This window comes from Vulpes vulpes, chromosome 1, assembly GCF_048418805.1.
Source record: "Vulpes vulpes isolate BD-2025 chromosome 1, VulVul3, whole genome shotgun sequence".
NCBI lineage: Eukaryota > Metazoa > Chordata > Mammalia > Carnivora > Canidae > Vulpes > Vulpes vulpes.
In genome coordinates, this window is record NC_132780.1 from 142,463,741 (window position 1) to 142,491,457 (window position 27,717).

At 32.6% G+C, this 27,717-nt stretch overlaps 1 protein-coding gene and 1 non-coding gene across 14 annotated transcripts in view; both read right to left on the minus strand.

The window, feature by feature from the left end:
- SUPT3H (SPT3 homolog, SAGA and STAGA complex component) overlaps positions 1–27,717 on the minus strand; it is a 516,593-nt gene that overhangs the window by 456,870 nt on the left and 32,006 nt on the right. The window lies entirely within an intron of this gene.
- Positions 18,992–19,094, minus strand: LOC112914270 (U6 spliceosomal RNA). Its single transcript, XR_003233820.1, has one exon. It is a non-coding gene; the product is annotated as a U6 spliceosomal RNA (small nuclear RNA).

Consider the following 27,717-nt stretch of genomic DNA (forward strand, 5'->3'; position numbering starts at 1 on the left):
ATTGTATTCAAATAGGATAATTAGCTCAGAAAATAAAAAATAATTCAAAAATAACCATGAAGATACATGTCTCATTTAAAACACTTTTTACAGTATAAATATAAATAGTTCAACTCATGTTGACAAATTTATTAAATACAAGATAATGGGGAAGCAAGATAATTGCTTTACTTTCTGAAACTAATTTCAAGTTCAAAGCTATATTTCATTTCCACGGCATGAAAGTACGTAATTTATACAGCCGACCTAAACTTGTTACTTCCTTCAACAGAGCAAATACTAACATATACCCAAAAAGGATGGAGTTTTGAGATCTATGGTTTTCATTTCTAATTTTAAGCATAGTATAAATCCATAATGAAAAGCTTTACTTGCAGTAACTTATCTGAGTCAGTCTCTTCATCACATACAGCGAGTATTATTTCTAATGAAACAAACTGTCAATTATCAAGTGTGTACCAGTTATCACTGCTGTTTTAAAATTTTTAACACAAAGTAACACTTGCTCCAAAGACGACATATTTACAATTTAGAAAAAATATACATATATGTGTGGGTAATAAGTATACGGACTTTAAAGCACACAACTTCCCTTTCTCCTGCCAGAATTCAATGGACCTCATAGGATAACAAAGTGCATAATCAACAATATCTGCTAAACTCTTATGCAATAAGAGTAATGATCCTGACCAAAAAATTATGTGTAGGACAGTTACCTGCAAAAAGATAACAAGTAGTTAAGAGATACACAGATGTTAAAAATTATTTAAATACATGTAAGTCAATTTGTAGGGCCCAAAGTATACTTAACAACAACAAAAGAAAAAGTTTAAGGGGCAAATGTTTAGCAAAAACTTTGGGTTGTGAGATGTCAAAGAATCCTTCTGCAGAAACTAAAAGTTCGTTCTAAAAGAAGAGCATTTACTTACCATACACACACTACAACAGCTACCTAAATTTTTTCAATGACCTGATTCTGCTATTGTATGTGCATATGCACTATGTTTGGAAACTCCACAAATTATACGGACAAATCTCTCCTTTAATCTACTCTGAAAATTAATTCAAAATACAGATCACACTGGTACACCTTATTTATGAAAGAGAATAACTGAATAGCTTGCACATTCAATGAAAGCTTTTACTTTTCAATGTAAAACCTGTTTATACACACCACGAGGCATAATAAATCTGTATTGAAAATAAAACACTAAAATATATTTTTGGTTTTCTATCACTAAAAGTTTATTATGAAAAAGTTCTAGGTGTTGGGATAATAAAGGATTGAAGTCATTTTCATGTCTCCCCAGTATATTTTGGGCACATGAAGTTTTTGTAAAGAAACTTATGAACGTGTTTGTACATTTATCTTTATCTAATAAAAACCAAAAGCAGATAATAAACTCTGCTAGGAAGACCAGAAGTGGGAATATTTTGGCTGTAACACCACCCTCAGTGTTTTCTAGCCCCAACCCCGTTATACACCCCAAATAATGTTTTGTAATTCACGGTCTCCGCCCACACTCCCAGTCATTTACTTCACGCCACTCCTTGTTACTATCACACTAGGAAGAAGTCTAACATGCAAATTCAGAGTGGCGTGGATAAATGGCAAAAAAAAAAAAAAAGAAAGAAAGAAAGAAAGAAAAAAAGCCTAGAAAATTGTTCTGTTCGGCTTTATAATTTTTGTTGAAAAAATACCCCATCGCTCCCAACTGATGAAAACAGGAAGCTCTATTCATAAATATGAAATTCTCTGCCTATGATATATAATCATCCTAATAAGAAAATGAGTTCTATACATACATGTCCAAAGGGGCAAAAAAGGAGATAGTTTCCCAAAGATGTTTCCAATTTTCTTCTGAATCAGAATTAGCAAATCGAGACGACTACATACTCTGTCTGTGTGCATTATTCCTTACTACACACAGCATTTTGTAATTTATTTCAAAGCTTCCATTATAAACAAAAACTACAGCTTCTGTTAACCCACTCCATTCTGAGCTTATAAAGCCAGTAACATTGAACATTCTAAGTTATAACATAAGAATTTTACTTTATAGATGTGTAAGATTTGCTATCAAAGGCTCTGTTAAAGTTAACATCCAAATAAATTATTTAAAGAATTATATAGGATAAATTCATTCCCTTGAAAAATCAAAATTACAAGCATGAAAAAAAAAAAACTAAGATTCATTCAATAAAGTGTATCAAAATTCTTACCATTCACTTTTTATCAGATCCTCAAACTGGTCATGAGATAAACATATACACAATACAAAAGATACTATTACATTCAATCTTTATTGTAGGAGCCAGCATCTAATATTGATCATACATTAACCAGACAGACATGATTTAGTATTTGTAAAGGAATCTCCAGACTAACACTTTCATGACAGCCAATTACAGTCAAGCCCAGCAAGCAGTTTGCAACCAGACCTTAAGAAAGGTAAACTTTTTTACAATGAGTTACAGATTCACAAGTTTAAGAAGACAAGAAAAAGAAAAACAGGAGGACTCAAATCACCCAGCAAATATGAAGCAGACCCCAGAATGTGATACAATCCAAAGATGTAAATTATTGTAAATCATCACTGTTGTTCAGAATTTCACACAGCCTCTTGAGCCAATTTTGTTCTTTTCCACAGACACAATAATGAACTAAATAAAAGGAGGCAAAAAAAAAAAAAATGGGGGTCAGGGAATAGAAAGGAAAACCTTAACTGCAGAGTTCTGTTCTACAAATGCTTAACCTTACAGGAGTTTGGGCTCCTTCAGCATTTGTATTCTATCCAAATCCTCATGAGTCACAAAAATTAAAAAGCTATATCCTTCTGGATGCCAGGAAGGGCCTTACCACAAGTCTTTTGTCAGAGAGAGAGAGAGGGAGACAGTGAAAGAGAGAGAGCAAGAGCAAGGGGGGAAAAGCCACAGTGGTAGGCAGTCCCACTTTACTTTGAGTACTGTGAGGTCACAAACCACATGATTCTGTCTCTCCAGTAATAGTGCTTGCAAAAAAAAGGAGTTTTAAAGCTTTTGCTTTTTTGGATTGTGTGAATGCTTCATTCGCCTCACAAACAACCACAGAACCACAAGTGCGGTGCAAACTTTCTCCAGGAGGACAGCAAGAAGTCTCTGGTTTTTAAATGGTTAATCTCCGCAGGTCACTACCAGCCACCGAGACCAACAGAGTCAGTGAGTGCTCTCTAACCACAGTCTATGCAGTAATAGTAGGTCCTTCAAATATTTGCTCATTCTCTTTTTGTTTTGTTTCCTTGCTTTTCACATGTTACCAGCTACATAATTTCTTGACAGAAAAAAATAAATATAAAGTCTATGTACTCCAGGCATACTGTAAAACTAAAACAAGGTTTGGGTATGGTTTGTATTTTCAGTTTAAGGCTGCAAGCAGAATTTACAACAGAGGGTACAAGTTCTATCTGGAAAAAAAAGGAGGGACTATGGCATCAAACAGCCTCTTCAGCACAGTGACACCATGTCAGCAAAACTTCTTTTGGGGTAAGTGTTATCATATTTTAAAATACTATGAGAGATGAACCTGTTAAACAAAAAGGTATGTTTCTTGGATAAACTGCTAGCTTTTCTGGCTAACGTTGTATGATACTAAAGGTTATGATAATACTGCTATTTTGTTGCACTAAAAACTGAAAAATGAAATTGCTGTACATATTTGCATTTGGCATCTGTAACTTATCTACTTCTCAGAGTAATGACTTGAAATAGAAAAAAATACATTATCTCACATTAGTCAAAATGTTTTCTAGAGCTGTAGAAATCAGGCAGTTAAAGAACAGTAAAGGAAAGTTTAATATTCTCATTTAACCCTCACTGCAATAAAATGAGACACTAAATTAATCAAAGTATTATGAAGTATTCACCCTGGCAGCTCCCTATATTTGAGCAAACTTCAAAAAGGAAGCAATTTTACAAAATAACAGACCACAGAATTATCTCGACATTATGCTCTACCATTATGCTCTACTGCAGAAATAAACCTGCAGCACAGTTAACATTTTACCCAGCTCAACTAAAAGAAATCTATTTGTACTTTTAAACTGCATCATAAGTGCGCAAGTTTGTTTCTAAACAACTTTATATAATTCAAGCATATATTCATATACAAAACTATAGCACGTAAAAGCCATTTTTAAAAGCTCTTTATAGTTACTCAGGACATCCATGATATTAAGAAGTTCACAGAAGTCTCCAAAAACTTAAAACATAATTATATTTTTCTACATAATTTTAATTTTACATCCACACATTATTATCCACATGGAAAACTTGTTGTAAACACACGGCAAATGTAGAAATGTCTAGCGTTCTTTTAATCATATTCTTGGACCTACCAAAATGAATACCATTTAGTCTCATGAAAAATAAAACTACGTAAGGATACCCTGCATGATTTTTAAAAGCCATACCTATTAAATCATGCTGAACTTTGAAAGAAAACAGGCATAAAATAGTCCCTTAATATTCAATTTCAAATTAGTGTTGATACACAAAAGTAAACTACTTCAATATTCATCAGCTGACATAGTATTATAGTAAAATATCTAAACACTTACAAGATTTTCTTTATGACGTCCAACATGTCCCAACTACAAGGCAAGTTTATAAAATTTTCCTTTATCCTTTAAAATAAATCCTTTTGCTGTGTATACCCGTATTAACTTTGCTTTATAACTTACAACTAACGATTGGAGTTTCCTTTACTCCTCCTACTTCACACATTTTAACTGGCTACCAGAGGATCAGTCTTAGTTTAGGTCAAAGAGAAATAATTAAACCTGAAGGAGAAAAATGGTTTCTCTTAAAAAGGTAAGGAAATGCAGTTTGTATTTTACCAAAAAAAAATGTAAAATTGCTGTAGTGACTCCCTCAGTAGTTGGAAGTGGGCCCCCTCAGTTACAACACATACGATATAATAATCACAGATTATTTTTTTGAAACGTAATGATAGATAATAAACATTACTCTAAAAATTTCTCCATTAAGGAAGGAGAACATATACACATGGTAACTTTTGCTGTTCCTACACGAGATAAGGAAAAAAATAGTTAAAACTATTGCTATATGAAGGAATAACTTGAAACAGGCATGTCAAGCAGTTAACTTATTCTTTCACAATATTACTATTTGAAAAAAAAATGAATTTTTCTAACCAGATGGGGAGCAACACAAGTTTCAAAGACTACTTCAGCAAAGACAGCAATACTGTCACAAATATGTTAAAATGCTCTTTATCCTGTCTTATGAGAGGTCTAATATTTCCGTGACATCCTTAATAACTATTTCTACAGTAGTTTCCAAAACCTGACCAGCAAAGACAGTAATACTGTCACAAATATGTTAAAATGCTCTTTATCCTCTCTTATGAGAGGTCTAATATTTCCGTGACATCCTTAATAACTATTTCTACAGTAGTTTCCAAAACCTGACCAAGTATCTAAATGAGGCATAATAGTAAACTAAATAGATAAAGATCTATCGTAGGTCATATATTTTTAGACATCGTAACTAATTCTTCCTCTTCTAAAGAGTAGGTGTTAGCCTCTCCCACCCCCAAATAGTATTTCAGCACCTGGAAAACGATGAACCCACTGTACCAAACTAATTATAACTGTGTAGTGAACATTATGTATAGGTTGTCATCACACTACAAACATTTCCCCAGCCCACAATCTATTTGAAGTCTAAAACCTCACTTTGGGCCTTAAATTCTTATAAATGATAATCAAAACAACCTAATGAAAAATCAAAAGTATGTGCCCCAATGTTGTAAAATAACTTTTCTGTAATTTGGACTTTTCCTAGATGAGGCACAAAACACACGCTGACCAATTGGCTCACCTCACTATGAGTGAAAAGTGTGTGTGTGAGAAAGAGACAGAGACAAATATTTTCAGTGTCCTTGCTCTCTCAGCAACAATTTATCTTGAATTAAACAAGAACTTTCAATCATATTATTCAAAAATCTATCCATTATTTATAATAAATAAAGTCTGTTGAAAATAACATATCTGACTCCTGGAGTATCTTACAATTAAGAACTTATTTATGACAATATACCAGCTGATTAAATTTCTACATAAAGCTTTTGTAACTGACCATAGTAACTGAACATGATGTATAAACACTGATTCCAAAATAATAGCTCTGGTCCATATATCAGTAACCTTATAGTTACAAGATCTAATAATGTCAAGTGTTATAACTTGCTTCTAACAGCTAAATACGAAAAGCCAGGGAGACAATTTAAACATCAAGAACATACACAGAAGAGCACTCCAACATATATTAAGTTAAAAGCGCCAATGCAATTCCCAAAGACTCATAAATTATTTTAAATTATAATAACCCTAACTTTACATGAAAAACTGTTAAATACTTATGTTTAAATTTTAAAAATATTTTAAAATGCAAAAGATTTAAAAGAAATCACAGAAAAATATTTTGTTAGCCTGTATGAATCTCAGGACAGTCTCCAGATCACGATCATGAGGAAGGCATGAAATATACATGATAACATTATGATACATTTTAGTTATTCTAAAAGAACAAAAATTAATCTATTCAATTACACCCTTCTAACTAATCACTGATAGTTTGACTTGTTTAAATCAGTCATGCTAAAGTTAAATTCAGTAAGATAGAAATGTTCCAGTTTGTTAAAAGAACACTGAAATATTTGATGGTTAAATAAACTGCAGAGGGAGGAAAAAACTAACTCATTGAAGGCACTAAGATTTTATCAAACACACAGAATTAATCTTTATTGAATAGAACCATTCACAAATCAAAACTCACTGTACTTCAATACTTTCAAGCAGCGCTAATCAATTACAAACCTTTTCTAGTGCTTCAAAACTCATGTGCTTTCAATTTTATACACTGGTGGTCTTCAAGTACTGTACTGGGGCTGAGTTAAGACATTCTGTATCACAACTTTTTTTTTCAACAAATATCCATCTAGAGGGCTTTTTTTTTTCCTCTCTAGAGCTGCTCACATGAAAACTGTGGTAATATTTTTATACTGTACTTCTTTGTTGAAGCTAAAGGTTAGGGGTTACCTAAATACCTCAACTGTATATACAAAAAAGGGAAAAGGTAAGTATTCATATAAAAAAATCCAATGGGACTGGATTATTTATTTTTGCATTTCCTATGATTAATGATGCACCCGTACCTACTCCAAAACTGATGGCAAACAGGGTAACATCTCAAATTCCTGTCCAAAGCACACAAATATCAACCTTCCATGCTGTTCTAACCCTTGTTCCAGGAGACTAAAACGTGACAACTCTAAGTCAATAGTGAGGTCATGCAAAAGCTCCTCAAAAGCAGTAAGATTGCAAATGCTATTACCTAACAAAAGACTTTAACATACAGGTTTTGCTGGAACAACCTACCTCTAGAATGTCTCTTTAAAAACATTACACATATGGTCAAATAGACAAAAACTATTATTTGCAGAAAGGAAATTTTGTTATTTGCAAATAACAAAATTGTAAATGTAACAAAGCGTAACTATTTTTTCTAGTCATTTAGCATTCAAGACTTATTATTAAACGGGTGCTAGTAAAACCAATGCTAATTTAGGCAGACACATCCCAACAGGTTACCTGAATGCATTATTTTTTACTTTTATACCAAGGAATTCCACTGAAAAAAACTACCAAAAAAAAAAAAAAATCTGTCCCTGAACTCCACTAATAACAATAAACTCCAATAGTCAGTATTTTCTAAAGAGCAAAATATTCTAAGCTGCCTCAAGTATAAGGAAATTCCTCATGAAATCTAAAATGTTTACTATTTTAAAACAAATATTTAGAAAAGGAAGTCTCATATAATTAAAATATACACCTTAGTACAATATACTGCCATTTCAAAGATTATGGAATTCAGTGGATATGTGTTTTGATTAATGTGTTAAAACTGAAAAAATAATGGGGAAATTCTATACCTTACTCAAAGGGAGTTTCCTTACAATTGTCACCACAGTTGACCACAAGCTTTTGTCCACTCAACAGCAAACATATAAAACAGGCCATACACATTCTCACGTAACTTTTTAAAGATCTGTACAAGAACTGAGATTAAATGTTCTTTTATTACTACATATGTAGTATCTTCACCTTACGTTGAATTCTTAGGAATTTTCTCCCCTTTATAATATTTTTTTAAGAACCTAGGATTCAAGGTTTGAAACGGTAGTAGTAGAAGGATGGATGTTAAGTAAGACCATCTCAAACATTTCAGGTGTTTGTTGTTATTGTTCAAACAGGATGTTAACTCTAAAGCATTCTTTTCATAAATATGCTTTCTTTGACTAGAAAATAAAAACCTCATCATTTACCAGTATATATAAAACAATTCCCAAATAAAATTAGCTGTAGAATTAAGAGTCCTTTAAAAGCTAATTGCTACAAAGCATTTGATATTTGCAGTGAAAAAAAATCATTTATTAACACATCACCTATCAATACACTATATTCTTGTTAATACTCACAAATTCAACATCAAATATATATTTAAGGACCAAAAATCATAACAAATGTGATTTTGGTTCTAGTAAAAAGAGGATAAATGTTAATCTTGATTAGTGCTTTTCATTTTTTAAATCAATTGCCCAGAAGGAATTCTGTACCATATAGATATACTAAGTAAATGCATTTTAGTAGTATTTAAGATACTTTAAAATTATTATATTGATAATATAATAAATCTGCCAAGAAAATCTGCCAAGTTAACATTATTCTCAGACATGTATTTAAGATTAGTGTGGCAATTAGCTTAAATGCTGTTATCTGCACTATTTCTATTGCCATCCCTTAAGAAATTGCATGTGAGTTACATCTCTCACACTAGAGAGATGACATTCTTAACAAGGCACAGCTAAATATCCTGTGCCAGGCAAATAATTTTCACCACAAAATCAAATAAATGAATTTTATTTTACCTTTCATTTAACTTTCTTTTACATCTATAGTAGCTACTAAAATCATTATGCCATCAACAATTACATAAAAGACTAAGTTTAAAACTCAAAAATTTACACATTTATTGGTTCCTCTAAAATTTATATGAACCATGAGTATGCCAAGTGATGGTTTACATATTCCTTATAGGCAGATGTCTTACAATTAAATCCATTTTGTGGTTTAGTATAAGCAAAAAGTAATAGTAATAATAATAAAGGAAAAAAATGCTAGCCAAATCACAATTAACGATCATCAATAAGGTTTTAAGCACCAATATATACACAGTCTCTTTGGAAAAATGAGAATAATGATGTTGTGGTATTCCACAGAACTTTGTATGAACATGGACATATTTTTATACAGAAACGAAATATATAAATATAACTTAAATCTCTTTCAATTATTAGTCCGCTCAAAATTTTAATACTATACGCATTTGCATGTGCATACAAATGTATCCACATAAGTGACTACAGAAGATAATGATTGTAAACAAAGAAAAAAATTGTAAATTATTTAACTAACCTATTGTTTGTAGTTCTTTTGTGAGAGCTAACCAAATCCTTCTCCCATATATACTAACAAAGAAATGTCAAACTGTAAAACTATTAACAGACAGCAAGAAGACATCCCAAGCTATTGGGAAATTCAAGATAAAAATAACCAAAACTACACTTGTAAGACCTAAGGACATTACTTTTCAGTTATAAACTTAAAATAACTAAACACTTATTATCAGTTAAACAAATTATTAGTTCACAAAGGTAAATATGAATGAACTAATCTGTTAACAGATACCTATTTATAGACATTCTCTCAAAGAACAAGTCTGGCTTGGAGATAAACAGGTATATTTTCTATATATTTACTCACTGCATATTTAACCTGGGTAAATAAATTAGGCATTCTCATTTTTACTTATTTTGTTTCAGCAGTAACCATAATTAATTCTACTTTTAAATTTCTCTACTGAACTTCACAATCTAAACTTCAGATTTCCAGGATAATCTTTAAGTGGAAAGGTATCATTATTTCTATCAAATGATTAAAAATTACTTAAAATAATTATCTAGGCAAAGTGAATTCACTACAAAGCTATAAAGATAATAAAGTGCTATATTTTATAATTAATATTTTAATCTACTGGTTTTACTGTATTAGTGTAACTTGATCCTAGAAAATGGACATATATGTATCCAAAAGATACAGGGCAGAGATTCCCTTTAATTAATAATTTTACTACAAGATTTTTTTGTAAATATAGTTCAAAGATAACCTATTTAAGAAAAGTGAATTCTCAATTTCATAAAATTCTACCACAGTATAGAAATCTGCACTATTATTATGGTATATTACTATGTTATACACAGTATAGAAAGAAAACACTTTAAGTTAATAACCTACATTATATCGTCAGTATGTTTACCATAACATGGATACTATAAAAGTAAATAAGCATTTCATACTAAAGACTCTATCACCCAATTTGAAATATTAGAACAATATAAGAAAATATCAGACAATATAAGAAAATTAGGACAATATAAGACAAAACTTCCATTACGACAATAATATCCTAACATGAGGCAAGATAACTGGTTAAGAAAGGTAATCTAGTAGGATTAATTTTTATTAACCTCTCATGAAATCTGTAAAGCTTTTAAAGTAATTCAGTTTTTGATAGAAATGCAGAAAAAATGCTACTGCTCTTCTTCAGTACAAAATGAAAATATTTAAGAAGATAATCCATAAAGCAGATAGTACTTACACAATGAACTATATATAGTACCTTCGTAAAGCAATATAAACATAAAAGTTAAAATAATCCAAACCTTTGATCATTAAATCCTCCTCCTCTCCATAATAGAAACTCCTTTTTTTCATATTATTAAAACTTCAGTGTTCACACAGAATTCTTTACATTCCCCAAGTTGTTAAAACTAAACGCAATACACTATGTTCTTGCTCTCTCTCTCTCCAATACCCCCCTTACCTCCCTCCCTCTTTCAGTCTCTTTATCTTAGCAGGAAAACCTACGTTTTCAAAACATTTTGCCACTAGCATCCACCTAATTTTAAAACTGTCATTATCTAAGCTAGATAGGGTCAACCAGTACTGCCAGAAGAATACCATTCTTGATTTAGTAATAAAAATTTAACAATACACTTCCTTTATAAAAAGCACAAGCACATTGCAGAATATTTTAGTGTACCAACAGGACCAGAGAAAACATATAAAGAGATTTTTTTTTTTTTAAATTACCATTCACAGAATCCAGAAAGAAAACTGGGCCATATACAGATTAGGCTTATTTTTATTTTCATAACTTATTTTTAAAAAGATAATGACAAATCAGAATATATTAAGAAACATTTAAATAACTTTTTTTTTACACGAGTGAAATACTTGGCTTAAATTACCAAATTATTTAATTAGTAAATGATTAAACCACTTTATATTTATACATTTATTCTATACGTAAAAAAAATTTTAATTACAAAGTAATTATATATTACAAGTACAAAATAAGATTTTCTACAATGAAACTATATTAACATATGTAACTTAAATTTGCCACCTTGATTTAAATCTTAATCAGCCAAATACATGATCAATTCATTGCATTTCCATTATCCAAAAAACATCTAATACCCTCAAAGTGGTTTTAAAGGAAACTATACATCATCATATTATTATAAGCTAACAAAGATATTTTTTGAAAACTGGCTGTGAAAATGTGATCTGAAAACTTATATATAAACTTAAAGTAAACTTACATACTCAAACATATTAAATGAACAAGAAAACAGCAAACATACGGATGAAATAATATTCTACCTAGCAAGAGTAACATATTAAAAAGCCAACCCCAATCACAAGAGAAATACATATGCTTTTTTAAATACATGCTTAAGTTAATGCTTTTAAATACATCCTTGACTTTTGAACTGTTCAAATGAACAGATAACATCCCAGTGACTACAGAATTTTCTTCTAAACTGGCAAAACTAAAAAAAATTTAAAATAAAAATAAATCACATCTAATCCTTAATATTGCAATTACACTGTTTGACATTTTCTTTAATCATAAGAGTCCCATTTATTGTAAACTGGCCGGAAAGGCTTGCCCATTTCATTTTTTCCTGTACATACCTCTTCCTTATCAATTATGGTGTATCTTCAGCATTCGGAGAAAAGAAAAAAAAAAGGCTTCATAACTTTAACTGAGTGTAAAACACATCGTTAAATCAATATACACAGGGCTACTTTAAAAATATTCATTTCTAGAAGGCCAGAAAATCTTCTTACTATTTTTTAAGCTGATGCATCTACACATAGAAAGCAACTTTTAGTAAGTTCTTTTGCTACGCCATAATGATCTGCTCCAGGAACTCAAGGGTACCTAAAACAACGGACTACCTGTTCTAGCCATGCTTAGGAATGTGTCCAAATCATTTTTATTGATTTAACCTTTATAGGAATGCTACATATCCTCAGAGCAAAACATTTTGAATGTATTTATAATATGACACACTTCTGAGAAACCATGAAAAAGAAAGCTAAAAACAAATCTAGATACTCCTCCACCCTTAGTTGTTATGGGTTTATGTTTTTTTAAAACAGTATCAACAGATCTAAATATTAAATAATTCTATGTAGGAAAACTTACTTTGGCACCACTGTAAGTAGAAATAAAAATTTATTTTGGAAAAAAGGTACATTTAAATAAATTCTAACTTTAAGGAATAAAATGCTTGACTTGACAATGATGTCACATCTACAAATTTTAGCGGACTCTAAATACTCATTTTCATATTCTAGCTACACATTAATCATGGAACCTACAAACATATCAAACTTAAAGAATTCAGTCCTTATTGAATAAACTAAGTTGTACTCTAGTTTACATTCTGAGAGTTTACAGAGAAAGTTCTGTGTTACCTATCTCTCCAGCTTTCTACAAGTGGCACTTTATTAATGGCTTCAGCAGCTAATGCCTGCATTAGTTACGTTTGCCAAATAATAATTCACAATATTATGCTTCCTCATATTATAGTCCATCATTCGTTAACTTGAACCTCACCTCTAAAGAAGTTATACTTTCACTGCAAACTGTTCTCTTAAAAAGGCAAACAACTTTTGAGCATTTCCAGATGTAGTACTCCAAAAAAAAAGAAAAATCAAAGGCAAATTCTCAAAGAATTCTAAAATTATTAATAAAAATGTAGTATAACTCGAGTCACTGCTTATTACTTCAATGATATCCATAAGTTTAAGAGCTGAATATACTATACATCAAATTAAGAAACTTATGATAGATTTCAGGTGGCTGCCAGTAGATAAAACCACCAAGCACAGTTCAGTGTGAGACAAGATTGTACTGAACTGCAATTTCTGAAGCTCTGACAATTACTGAACATGCAAGAATAAAATGATAATGTTATCTTTTTCAAATAGCTAACTTTTCTTCCGGGTAATATAAACTTGGGTTTGGCTACATTATTTTCATTTTGTCATTAGTTTTTTATAAAACATCCAAGCATGCATGTGATTATGCTAAACCAAAATTAAAATAATTTATATGCAGCCTACTCTCTGGAGCAGGGTTGGGACTAGAGTGAGGCAAGCAGGCATCTTGGGCAAACGTTTAAGGAGGTTGTGCACAGCCCTGAAAAATGAGTGCCTCCTTAAATGTTATACCCTAGACACTTGGCTTGCCTCACCCTAGGCCCAGGTCCTGCAGGGAAGGCACACAAGTATCAACCATTTCATGAGACATATTCTAAGGGAGGATATCATAAAACATAGAAATATGGTAATATAAGAATATTAAAAATTAGAATATATGTTTAACAGCCTGATTTATATATTCTTTATAAAGAAGAATCCACTGGAACTTAAATGTAAACAAACATTTAAAAAAACAATCACATCATAAGGAGTAATTTCAAATTAGACATGGCATAGTTGACAAATTTTCTTAAAAAGAGACTTTTATTTGCCATACATACCTTTCTAGGAAACTAGTAATAAGGAAACCTTATTACTTGACAATAATGCTTTCAAAAAAAAAGGACTGAGCGAGTATGCTCCATTTAAGGGCCCACAGGGCTATACACTACTTGCTACAGCCCAGTGGCACCCACATCACACTGATCAACAGAATCACCTGAGGAATAGGTCTTGGGAAGGAAGGAGAGACAAGAGGGGCTTGGGAATTTTTTTTTTTTTAAACAAAGCTCTACAAGTAAATTAACCAAGTTTGGGAGCCAATAGAGAGCCAACTTTTAACCCCAGAGATAAACTAAAGGCAAGATGTATATACAAAATATGTACATTTCCAAATCGTTTCTCCCTTAAACATTTGCAAAGCTATTCACAAGAAAGAAAACACTAAAATTTCAGTTTGTTACTTTTCTTCCCTTTCTTCTAGTGTAGATATTCGTCAATGAGGACATGTCCTACAAGCAATTACTAATAAGAAAGAGAAGGTCAAGAGCATAGATAATTTAGTAAGATGAATACAACCAAAAATATGAATATTTTTTCTTTTAGGTTCAAATAGCTATTCCAGTATATAATTAATCTATTCTAAAAACTTAATATTTTAAACTTCAAATATATTTAATTAAGATTTTAATGTATTTTAAGAAAATATATGTAACTAACATAACTCCTAAGATTTGTAAAGTATGCTTGAAATGTATTTTGTTTTTGTTAGCTTTTCTTTGTTGACTGTTTATTGTGTCAGGCACTGTGCTAAACCCTTTATAAACATTCTTTCCTTTAATTCTCAGAACTCCCTTATATGAAATGGGAATTATAATTATTTACAGATGAGGAAAGTGAAAATGAGGTAACAAAACCTGCCAACACAGTTGAAGAGCAGAGATTCAAACCCAAGCTTTCTCACTCTCAATAATCGCGTAAATAGTGGTATACACAACCTTCATGAAGCTACTTCCTCATCCCAGTTGCATCTCTAAAGCTATCAATTCTCAGAAACATCATTAACTTAGCGTTATTAAACTACCAAAATACAAAAAGAGAGAGAATCTCTGAGACTACAAATTCTCCCAAAGTATATCTTTAATATTAGTCAGTGAGAACCAGAGATTAAGAAAAAATGAAACTGAAGAGTATATAAAGGGATAAGTTTTAGGTCATATTTGACCAGGAAATGAAGGTTCCAAGGAATTAAATAATTCTTACCCAATCATCATAATCAATAATCTTATTCAATGTCCACACCACACAGTATATATGCTTCATGTGATACGAAAATACCATTTAGGAGTTAAAAATTCCACTGTTACATCAAACACAAGGAATTTATAATCCTCATTTGTAAAATTTTTAGAACAATAATGATTTCAGTCATGGCCTTTATGTCAGTCTGCTCTGGAGTCAAATCCTAGTTTCTGTAATAATCCATAAGGTTCCCTTTACCATGGTCTTACTGTCCTTACCAAAACAGGGTTATACACCCACATTCATGCTAAGTGAACAAGGCAAGGCAACCTTAATTCCTAAATCTTAATTTCTTATTATAATTTCTTAAATTCTTATTCACTTAAATCTTTGAAATTCCCAAAGATCCACTGATAAAGGTACATTTTCTTTGCCTACCAAAGAGATTGCATACATAATTCTAGGAAATAACTCTTTGATGTGCATTATTATTCCTCCCAATTTCATCCACAGCCATTTTCTTCACTAGTATTAAAAACAAAAATTCTTACAGAAGCCACAAAAGAGTTCTAGCCACCTTTTTTCTGTCAAAGGATAGGAATAAAGCTGTGATATTATATTACTCAGTCTGTATGGATCCAGTAAGAAAAGAAGCCCTAGCCAGGAACCACAGGTCATGGTACGTAGATGAAACATGTACTCAAACAATAAAAAACTGGAGACAAAAGAAAGCAATTTAAATATCTGCAAATTTCAAGACACTTCTCTAATCATTTTTAATTTGGTCCATAATGTTTTAATGATCACACCAAATAGCTTTAATAAGGTAGAGCAAGATAGAATCACTCATTAAAATGAACTAAGTATATACGCAGGTATGAAATCCTACATACAACACTTTAGAAAAGGAAGCATGCAAACTTCATATCCTATCTGGCAATGGACAAGAAGACAGAAAAAGATCTGATCAAAAACAAAGGCTGATAGGGGAAGATGCTTCACTGGCTTTAGCCTAAATTCTACAAGTATTCATGCTTCTTTCATCAAAAGTCACTGAAAAGATGTGAGAAGAGAAGACAAAAGGTTTTAGGTGCAGCCAGAGGAATCAACTAATGAAAAAGAGAATACATTTAAGAATGACATGGTGATTTACCAGTCCTTAATCTAGTAAGAAAAAGCTGGGCCAAAATGTGGAAAAAACAGGGCTAAATTGAAGAGAGATTACAAAGAAACCAGCAGCAGAGGTTGGCAACTGTGGCTGGGAGAAGCAAGGAACAGGAAAAGGAGACTGCAGCCTAGGAAAGGATGCTGGTGTTGCTGGTGGTTAGAAGAAAATTATGGGAGGGTAAGCTAGGAAGAGTTTTGTGTTTGTCATTATTCAAGTTGTGCTTAGTGGAAGAAAAAAAATGATCCTAATTATAAACAACACAGTCTCAATTCTTTGGTTGTACAAGGGTGAGCATGTTATCACAGAAATTCAAAATGGTAATAATCATTATGTTTGGATAATAGAATTATGAAGGACTTTTTAATATTTGCCAGTATTTTTCAACATATATATATATACACAAAATAATTTTATATATATAATTATAAAGTAATTTTAAAAACTTAGTGGACAGTATGTTTTAATGTTTAACATCAAACCCATACAACAAATTTGGTAATGATGTTGGTGTTTTATCCCCATGCTCAAGTTGTAAAAAACAGGGCAAATTCCTACAATTAAAAACCATTTTGATGGGGGAGAATCAGTTTCATGAAATCATAGAATCTCATAAAAATGATACACCTAGCCAGGGTTTTAGTGTTAAGTTGAAATTCCAGTTACACCAATTATTCTTATTGTGAGGAGCACCAGGTAATGTACTAAAGTGTTGAATTACCATATTCTATACCTGAAGGTAATATAACACTGTGTTAACTACGTGAAATTAAAGTAAAAACTTAAAAATATATTTAAAATAAAATAAAATAATTCGTTACATCACTTTTAAAACCTTGAGCAAGCTATTTAAGCTCCCTGTGTCTCAATTTCTTCATCCATAAAGATATGTACCACCTACCTTGAAATTTTCTGTGAAAACTAAGTAAGATAAACACATGTAAAATGTCTACAACCCAATCAGGAAGTCATTGCAGTTATTACATACGTATTATCAACTTTCCAATCCTGAAATCCTCTTACAAGTCTGACTACTATGTGGCATGGTCCACAGACGAGCAGCACCTGAAACCTTGCATTAAAATTCAGAACCTCATGCTCCATGCAGACTTTCTGAATCAGAATCTGCATTTTCACAAGATCCCCAGGAAAAACAAAGTTTGAGATACCCTGTTCAAAATAACATTCAATTACTGGAATGTCCGGCTTGTTCAGATATTACCAGCTCCCTGAAGCTGTCCACTTCATCTCGGTTTCAGGGTTCTTTTTGATGCTGAGTGAAGGCCACCTGGTAGTTTACTCCTAATTCTTAATTCTGAGACACTTTTAAGAAACTGACAGAAAGTCTATTCTACTACCACTTCCAAAAAGCCACTTTTCAAAACCAAAGAGAACTCTCATGATCACCCCTCAATCTACCCACTTTGAACAAGAAATAGGGTACTGTGGTGCCTAACTCTCTTATAAAACAAGGTCTTCAATAATTTGAGATATTTTGTATTTATTAAGCTGCACAACTGTATTAACTAGATACCAGTCTATGTTTATCCATGTTGTCAATGATGTCTCCCCACAAACTTGTCAAATGCTTTACTGGAGTTTAAAAACACTGTATTTGTCCTATGTTCTTGAGACATGTATCTATTAGAGGCCCTGGCAGCACAGAGTTTGAAAGGCATGGTTACCCCTGAGTAATAAAACCACTGGGATTTTGGTGCTCACATTCTAGATGGCTCACAAATCATGCCTTTAATAACTCAGTCTATAATCTTAGCCAGCAGAGGCCTCAGTGGACAGGACTTCACACTTTCATTTTCCAACTAATTCCCCTCTTTGATATTTCATATTAATATTTTACTCTTAAATACCTTATAATCACAGATGCCTATTCCTGTCTCTTTTCCATCCCATGATCACTGTACTGAATAAACAGGAAATACAGAAGACAACTATCTATATGAAAAATTGTCAGGCCCAAATAGTAATTTAAGTTTCCTAATTGAGAGAAATAAAAGATGGTATGAAGTAGACATGACAAAGAAAAAATATCTGCTGGATTCTGCAGTATACTAAGAATTTGATTATCATAGAGCTCCAACAAGTTTACCCTCTCTGAAGGGATTTCTTAGACTGTAGAATTTTCAACCTCCTTAGTTCTTACACAGTGGAGAAGTCCCTCATTTATTTAGCCTACCTCCCCTCTTACCTATATATACTCGCTCTTCACCCTTAAAAAGGACATGCCCTTACTTGCCCACTCATGCACTACTCCCATCTTTTCATTCGTGTCGTGCCTTTAGATTCCAAACTTCCAGTGGAGAGCCCACAGGTATAGATATAATTCCCTTTGAACATCATCTAGAATAGTAACATAATTAAGCTGTAATCGTTTTATGATAGGCAGTTCAATAATAAAGAGCCCACAGAAAGATATGCTTATCACAAATTTTAAATCCAGTGAAGATTAAGAACAGAAAAAAGCATGTGAACTTTTTCTGCAAGAAGTTTTGTATGAACCAGCACTTTATTCTTAACTGGAAAGACCTGGGGAAAAAATAAACACCTGAATATGAAAGCTGAAATGGCCTTAAAGACAAAAAGAGGAATATATATAGTAGGTGAAAGAAAGGAAGGCCATTTAAAAAATAAAGAATGTCATCCTTGCGCAGGGGACATGCTAATCTTCTCTGTATCGTTCCAATTTTAGTATATGAGTGGGAAATATCAGGGAGAGAGACAGAACATGAGAGACTCCTAACTCTGGGAAACGAACTAGGGGTGGTGGAAAGGGAGGTGGGCGGGGGGTGGGGGTGACTGGGTGACGGGCACTGAGGGGGGGCACTTGGGCACTTGATAGGATGAGCACTGGGTGTTATTCTATATGTTGGCAAATTGAACACCAATAAAAAATAAATTTATTAAAAAAATAAAAATAAAAAAAAATAAAAAAATAAAATAATAAAATAAAATAAAAATAAAAATAAAAAATAAAGAATGTGATAAGCCAAGACTCAGGACTAGGACAGGGAGACAAAAAAAAAAAAAGTGGTAGGTACAGAATTTTTAAATCTCTTAAGTATAAAGGACTATTTATAACCAGAGTGGTACAAGACTTGCCATCCACGATGCTTCAAAGCAGGCTTCATTCTTACAAGCTTAAGAATGTCTCCACTACACATAAGGAAATCAAAATATAGCAAACTGACTAATGTGAACAAAGGGGCTGTATATTAAAAAGCTCCTCATGACGGTTATCCACCTGTTCAGAGTACCTAAGTATTTAATAGGTAGCTCTATGAAGGAGACAAATTTAAAAAGAAAAAGTATGATAGCCAGGAAATCAGAAAGTATAAATGAAAGACTGATCCAATGAAGACTATTCAATCCACAAATCACTATTCCAGTTCTTAAAGATGAATACAGTCTTATTTTCTCCTTGTTCCCTGAGTGTACCACATGAATGTGCACTTACTGAGAACTCATCACATTATTATTCTGAGAGACACGTATTGCCTTATCAAACGAAAATCAAACCTCCTCTCTTGAGTGTCAAAAAAGAAGTGGAATTTGATAAACTGGATTTTTTTATTTCAAGGTTAACCTTTTAATTGCTGATGTTTAATGACTTGTTTCTTGTTGAATAAATCCTTGCCTACAAGGTGAGGGGGGGAAAAAGATTAGTTCTAGTCACAGAACATAGTCTTAATAAATTATTCCTCTTGATTTTTTTCACATTTAGTTTTCTCCAAGCCCAATTTTTTCTAGTATTACCATATTAGACTTTTAAAGGACTTTCAAAGGACTGAGCTTCAAGTCAAGAACTTAGATCTACTTGCAGAAGTTATCATGATATAAAAAGACAAAACACCTTTCTGAGCTTCACTTACCAGCACTGAACTACATAATGCTCTCTATGACTCTTCCAAATACTATGATGATGCCATATTTATTATATTCTGGAGAGAATCATACTTCCTGGTCAGCAAAAGGTCACCCAGGGCAGACTTCAAGGCATTTTTTTTTCCCCATCGAGACTTTGTATGACCATAATTCTTCTCAGCTCATGTCCTTAGGGAGCCACTGATAATCAACAGGAATTTGCCAATGAGAAGAAAAGTTTTTACCATCTGATGCCTGAGCATTTAACATTTTCATTCAAAATTCAACGTCTTCTTCCTGACTTTCATCTAACCATGCTTATTTTTACCAAATCCTTGACACGTATCTTTTACTTTGAGTCTTTGCACCTGCAACCCTAGATCCATGTTTTAGGAAGGTCTTTACAGGGCAGTGATAAGAGCACAAAAGCTAAAGAAAAAGGAAGAGAAGCAGAAGAATGTTGTTCTAGAGCCCTTCTACTTTCTTACGTGGCTTTCCTTATCTGTAAAGGAAAAGAAAAACTATGCACTTGCCTGCCATGCCTCACATGGATGTTTCAAAATTTAAAGGAGATAAAGTATGTCAAGACACTAAGAAAAATCTCAAGTACATCTAATATATGGTATGACAATTTAGTACTACAAAAACAAAGTTTGGACGTCCATTCACCTGACTAAAAGAACATGCTAGTGCCTTTAAATGACAACACAAAATAAAAGCTAGCCAGGTTTTAACCAGAGAATAAAACTTTAAAATCTTCAGCAAACCAAGTAGTTTTGAAGGCTAAACTCTGTGAAATAATATTCATTAAAAATTATCTTAAAAGTTACTATCTTTTCATTCCTCTAGCTCAGCTCACTTTTAATGTAACCCATCAGTAAAATATGAATGTGACAACAACTGTTATTTGTTTATAAGTTATATATGTTACCTTTCTAACATATTATTGACCTTATAAATTATTCATAAAAGTTGAAATTTTAAGGCATAAAAATATATAAATAAAAGTCTTCATATTTTCCCCTGAAAATTTGGAGACCGCTGCTGTAAGTCAATGGTTTCAAACCTTTTTAAGCTAAAGAACTCTGTTCAAACACCAAATTTTAAAATGCAAACCTAATCTATAAGAGAAATAAATGTAGAGCTGCTCTAAATAAAATGGGAATGAGAGAACAGGAATGTGGAGTTCCATGATGAAACGCCTATGTCCCCAGAAAGCACAATTTGAAACCACTAATCTTGGGATCAGACTTTCCCTTAGTCTCTTTAAAATATAATAAAGAAAGAAATAAAAATGTGTTTTTACTTAAGAGTGCTGTTTCCTAAGCTTGAAGTCAAAGCCGTTGTAAGATTCAACTGAATCCTTGATGTTATATTTACTGTAGAGACACGGCTGACTACATAATTAAGTGGCCAACAGGCTTTTATGGAGGAAAAATCTCATAGACCTTATCACCAAAACAGGTTATATTCCTAACTGCTATGCGTAGACTGTGAATCTGCTTTAATTTGAGACAGTATAGTATACAATGTTATGCTTTCCTAGTTGCTAGGAAGCTTGACAGTTATACTTTTGCCACGCCTCAGCAATCAGAGAGCACCTTTATTATGTGCATCTCTCTACATTTTTACCTCCTGGATTAATTTCTATCTCTACTCCTTTTAGGCTTCATCTTGATTTCTTGTCGTTTCTATGCTACTAATAAATAATTATGATAAACTCCTCATACCTTTTGGGAATCACCTAAGACACAAATGATAAAACTCAACACTCAAACTCCCTACTTGGCACCATCAGCTTTGCATTCCTCCAGGACAGAAACCTTGGAATCATCTTTGGTAACTACTTTATTAATTCTAACAGTCCCTAATACCTAACAATCCAGACTTCACATTATCACTCATGTTTGTTTCCTAATCTTCATTCCCACTGCCATTACCTGTACTGCTACAACAGGTCTTCCCCTTAGCCAATCCATCTTACATGCTGCTTATAATTAATCCTTCCTAATCAGTATTAACACATATCATACCTTTACCTTTCCAAACACCTTTTAAAGCTTTCCCACTACCTATGGAAAAGTCTAAACTCCTTAGTCATTCAACACTTCCTGAATTCTGATATCGATCAATAGTTTTGTATTTCCTATAATCAAGTTTCTCTCCAGACACATTAAACTATTTGCTCATATGCTTCATCTTCACCTCTAGGTCTTTGAACATGCTGTTTCCCTCACCTGCAGTGTTCCCTACCTAATCTCACTGCTATCCTCCCCTCAATATCTACAGTGCCAAATATTACCTTAGCTCTGAAGACAGAATGCAAATGGCATTATTTTCACAAGCTTTCATCCTCCAAATTGAAAGTCTTCTTATCCACCTCTATATTCCCACAGTAGTGTATTTGTTACTCTTTTCACATATTTATCCCCATCATTCCCTCATATTCATCTATCATTCTCAGTTTCCGTGTATGAGACCATCTCTCTACTTACACATGTATGTAAATGTATAAAAATTCTAGACCAGTGAATCTGAAGTTTTTTTCTTTTGAAGCTTTTTCTTTTTAACTGCAAAATCCATTTTTCACTTGAAATGCTATGAGAAAGCCCAGTAAGTGAAATGGATTTTTAAAGGAGACTCTGGTTGCATGGGAGGACAGAGATAGCTCAAACCTCTCCTGAGCAGCCCTGCAGACATCTTCGCAAAGCACAGAGAACACTAAATTACATACCTTATGAAGACAAGTATACTTTATTTACCTGTTTCCCATGTAGGAAGGCAAGCAACATTGCAAAATCAAATATTCTTGGAGTCAAATCACAGTTGTCACTTATAAACTATGTTCTCTATGCAAATCCCTAAATCTCTCTGAACCCAAATCTTCATTTGTAAATGGAAATGGTAAAAATCTATTTCTATGTGATGACCACACAAGAAAATCTACATAAGAGTCATACTTTATAATGCATGATACAGAAGAATTCCCATTCCCTCTTTCCACCTCTTTCTTTCCACATCATCCAGCCAAATGCCTAGCACATAGTAATTAAACAAACATTCCTTGAACAAATTAATGAACAACTGGATGGAGAGATGAATGAACAATCATCTAAACAAAAATAAAAGGGATTTGATAACAGGTACAGGAAAAAAGACATGCTAAAGAAATACTATATAAAGGAAAAATACTTTAAAAATTACTTTGATGGCTAGAAAAGAAAATATATTTAAAAACTGGAGACTTTTTTTCTTAAGGATTTTATTTATTTATTCATGAGAGACACAGAGAGAGAGAGAGAGAGAGAGAGAGAGAGAAGCAGAGACACAGGCAGAGGAAAAAGGAGACTCCATGCAGGGAGCCTGATGTGGGACAGTGGGACTCGACCCCAGGTCCCCAGGATCAGGCCCTGGGCTGAAAGTAGTGCTAAACTGCTGAGCCACCCGGGCTGCCCCAAACTGGAGACATTTTCAATAAAAAATTTACTACCAAAGAAAGAAGCTAAGACGAAAGAATTATTTACACACATCACTTTAAGGCTTACGTGTGAATAATATATCTGGCTAATATCTAAACTCAATTTACATTCACCAGCTTAGAAATTAAACTACAGTGCACGATTATCATGCTTTTTAAAATGAATTTCACTGATTTATGTATGACTATTATAGAATAGTGTTCTGATTTTCTTTTTAAAACGTGTTTCCTTGTTTCTCAAGTTACAAATGTAAAGTTCTGCAATTGTATTTAAAATCTCTTGGAGGTAGATGTGCACAAAAGAAATACCTCAACACAAATCACTATGACACATAATGAACCCAAAAGGAATAGGCATATATCATTTAAGGCAAGATCTTAAGTTTGATAAAAACAAAATCTGACCTTTAATATTTTTAAAATTTGGTTAATAAGCATAAAATGTAGCAAGACTTATATTCTACATATTTTTTAACTCTTCTGGCATTTTTGGGGTCTACAAAAGTAAAGGAGTATGCACATGGTAGAGACTAAAAATTCAAAGGAAAGAAACATAATCCTTAGGAACCGTCCTTTAAATAGAGACTGAAATCCACTTTCAGTGGATTCAGTATACAGACTGAATTTCTGTATACACAAAACTGACTTCATGTAATAAATGAAAATCAGTTAATGAAAAGTAATGGCATAAAAAAAATAGTGATACTATTAGTACAATATTCTCAAATGATAAAACTACAAGTCAAGATTAGGTCTTATTCTTTCAAGTTATTTATAGTCCTTAAAAATGAGAAAAACAGAACAGAAATTAGATTATAAATATCGCTTATAAAAATGTCACTCCATCAGATCAACAAAGTTAAGGAATGATTTACCAAATTTGACTACCAAAGAGGGCTATAACAGAATGCCTTTCATTTGATTTCATAAAAACTGTGAAACCTCTTCCTTCTCATTATCTCTATGAAGGCCAAAATCAATATATTTTGAAAGGAAACTATTAAAAAATTACTAGTATTCCAGAAACAGTTGTATATTCCATTTGAATGCTGTATGTCTTTCAGTAAATAATTTTGTATCATAATTTGATTGCTATTTTAAAAAATGCCTAAATACTGAAATAATGAAACATAATACAATGTCAATATGGTTATCTATGAATCATGAGATTATTTCCTTCTTTTGTGCTTCTAGAGAGCCCAAATCAGGAAAACCTGATAGAATCCCAGCTGGGTAACTTTAGAAAAGTTACTGAATATCTTCAATCCTCAGTTTTCTTCATCTAAAATTTGGGAATAATGTTATCCAACAGGGTTTTTAAGTGGAATAATATATGGAAAAGATGTTAGTACACAATGCCTATCTAGTGATGGTAGTAGTACTTCCTCTTTCTGTAACTCCTTTGTGTAGCCAAAATTCTTACCGATCCTTCAAATTTCAGCTTAATGAATTTCCTAAGAGAGGCTTTCCCTAAATTAAGTTCTCACATTCCACTACTTCTTAGAACCTTTTGCATTTTCACAGCCCTTATCACAGTGTATAATTATTTAGTTACACAAATGTATGCACAGTTTATACCATACCATACATACTTAGTAAATAAATATAGCATACCATACGTACTTAGAAAGAATTTATGAATAAAGATGTTTATATTTATGATCTTTCCACTGATATCATAAAATTTTGTCTCTATATAATCAGTGTGATCTTGACTATAAATGTTACGGACTATAATATGAATGGGGTATCTAAATTTGAATGGAGTACTTCTCAGGACAACTGCACTAGGGGGAAAAAAAAGAACATATACATAGTCACAATGACAGAAGCATAGTAATTCTCTACATTTTGTCCCTCGATCTTCCATTAATGAGTCTACTAAAAACAAGCATTAAGAAAAACATTAAGCTTCTCGGCTTTTAGTTGACCCGCTGAATTTTCTTTTAAGCACCATCTGCTAGAACTGTGATCAAATCAGCTGTTTACTGATAAGTCAGGGAATCTCTGCTATCTGCTACAGAGTATCTGCGCACTGGCTCTCAAAGTGTGGTCCCTAGACCATCACCATAAGCATCACCTGGGTATTGACCAGAACTGCACACAACTGGGATCACAAAGACTTACTGAAACAGAAAATTCTGAGGTGTAGCCCATCAGTCATATGGCTAAGCAAGGATCTACAGTGATTGTAAGGCACACTAAAGTTTGGGAACCAAATCGTTAGAAGATTTATCCTTTGTAAGCAAAAGCAACAGGCTCTTTCATTGGTTTCATCAATTTAATTTGCCAGTTTTTATATTTCATAATTAAAATTCTAATATTGTAATTTAACCTCTAAAATACTTAAAGTCTGACAAATAGGACATCTGTCAGTAATATAAGCAACCAAACAATGGTTTGGTTAATACATTGTTCTATTCCTATGTGCTTAATACATTGTTCCTATCCCTATATGCTGCATAATCCACTTATGTTGTCACTGTTTTATTAGAAATTAACTCCTTCTATATTCTTTTTTTTTTTTTAAGATTTATTTATTTATTCATGAGAGACACAGGGAGAGAGGGAGAGACATAGGTAGAGGGAGAAGCAAGTTCCCCACAGGGAGCCCAATGCAGAACTCGATTCCAAATCCTGGGATCACGCCCTGAGCCAAAGGCAAATGCTCAACTGCTGAGCCACCCAGGAGTCCCCCCTTCTATATTCTTAATAAAAAGGTCCTTGCTTCAGAAACCTAAATTTCAAGTAAAATTAGAAAGTGACTCAAAAATACTTTTGCTATTTTCCAAGGTTTGAGAATTCACAGGAAAAGAGAATGATATGAGCCAAAAATATAACTAAAAGTAATATTAGCAGTAGTTGTAAAGATACACATAAATCAAATGTTTCATTTTATTTTTATCTATTTTAGAGAAATAAATGGGTTCTAGATTACTATTTTAGAGCTATCATAATTAACAATATAATAAACTCCCACAAGATTATAAACATGGCTTAATAATAGGAAATTTGTTAACATAACACATCAGTAGGTCAAATGTGGAAAAACCATAGAATCACATCAAAGATTACCTTTTTTGCCATTTAATAAAATTCAACTCCTTTTCATTTTCTTTTTTTAAATTCAATAATATAAAACTACTTCCTCAAGGTGATCTATTTTAAACCAAAAGCCAACATCATACTTACTAGTGAATATGGAAAGCATTTCCATTAAAATCAGAAATAAAAAGTTCTATTATCTTCATTCTTAGTTATTAATATTTTGGAAGTTCTAATTTAAAAGAGAAATAACCATTATTTATGGAAAATATAATTCTATACCTATGTTAGGAGAATTGACTAAAAAAGATAATCAAATTTAAAATGTTTTTACATCTTACACTGCATGTAAAAATATATACACTTAAGTCAAAGGTTTAAGAGCAGAAGACTGAACTGCAAAAATACTGTTTACTACAAAAACAACAGAACTTCTGAGAAATAGCAATGGTATTCTAATAGAACTAGACTGCAAGCCCATGAGATGAAAGGGTGCATCCTTTCATATATAAGGATAAGAGGGTGCATCCTTTCATATATAAGCCCATGAGATGAAAGGGTGCATCCTAGTACATAGGAGGACTCAAGAGGCATTTGTTGAATGAATAAATGAAAAGCATTGGCATACAATCCTTTTAATTAAATGTGGTCTACCAACAGGTGATAGTCTAAGAATGGTTTTGTTGGATGAATAAATGAAAAGCACTGGCATATAATCCTCTGGATCAAATGTGGCCTGCCAACAGGTGATAGTCTAAGAATGGTTTATTACAAGTCCACAATGAGATAAGGAATCTGCACCAGGGACCCCTGGGTGGTGCAGCGGTTTGGCGCCTGCCTTTGGCCCAGGGTGCGATCCTGGAGACCCGGGATCGAATCCCACATCGGGCTCCCGGTGCATGGAGCCTGCTTCTCCCTGTGCCTGTGTCTCTGCCTCTCTCTCTCTC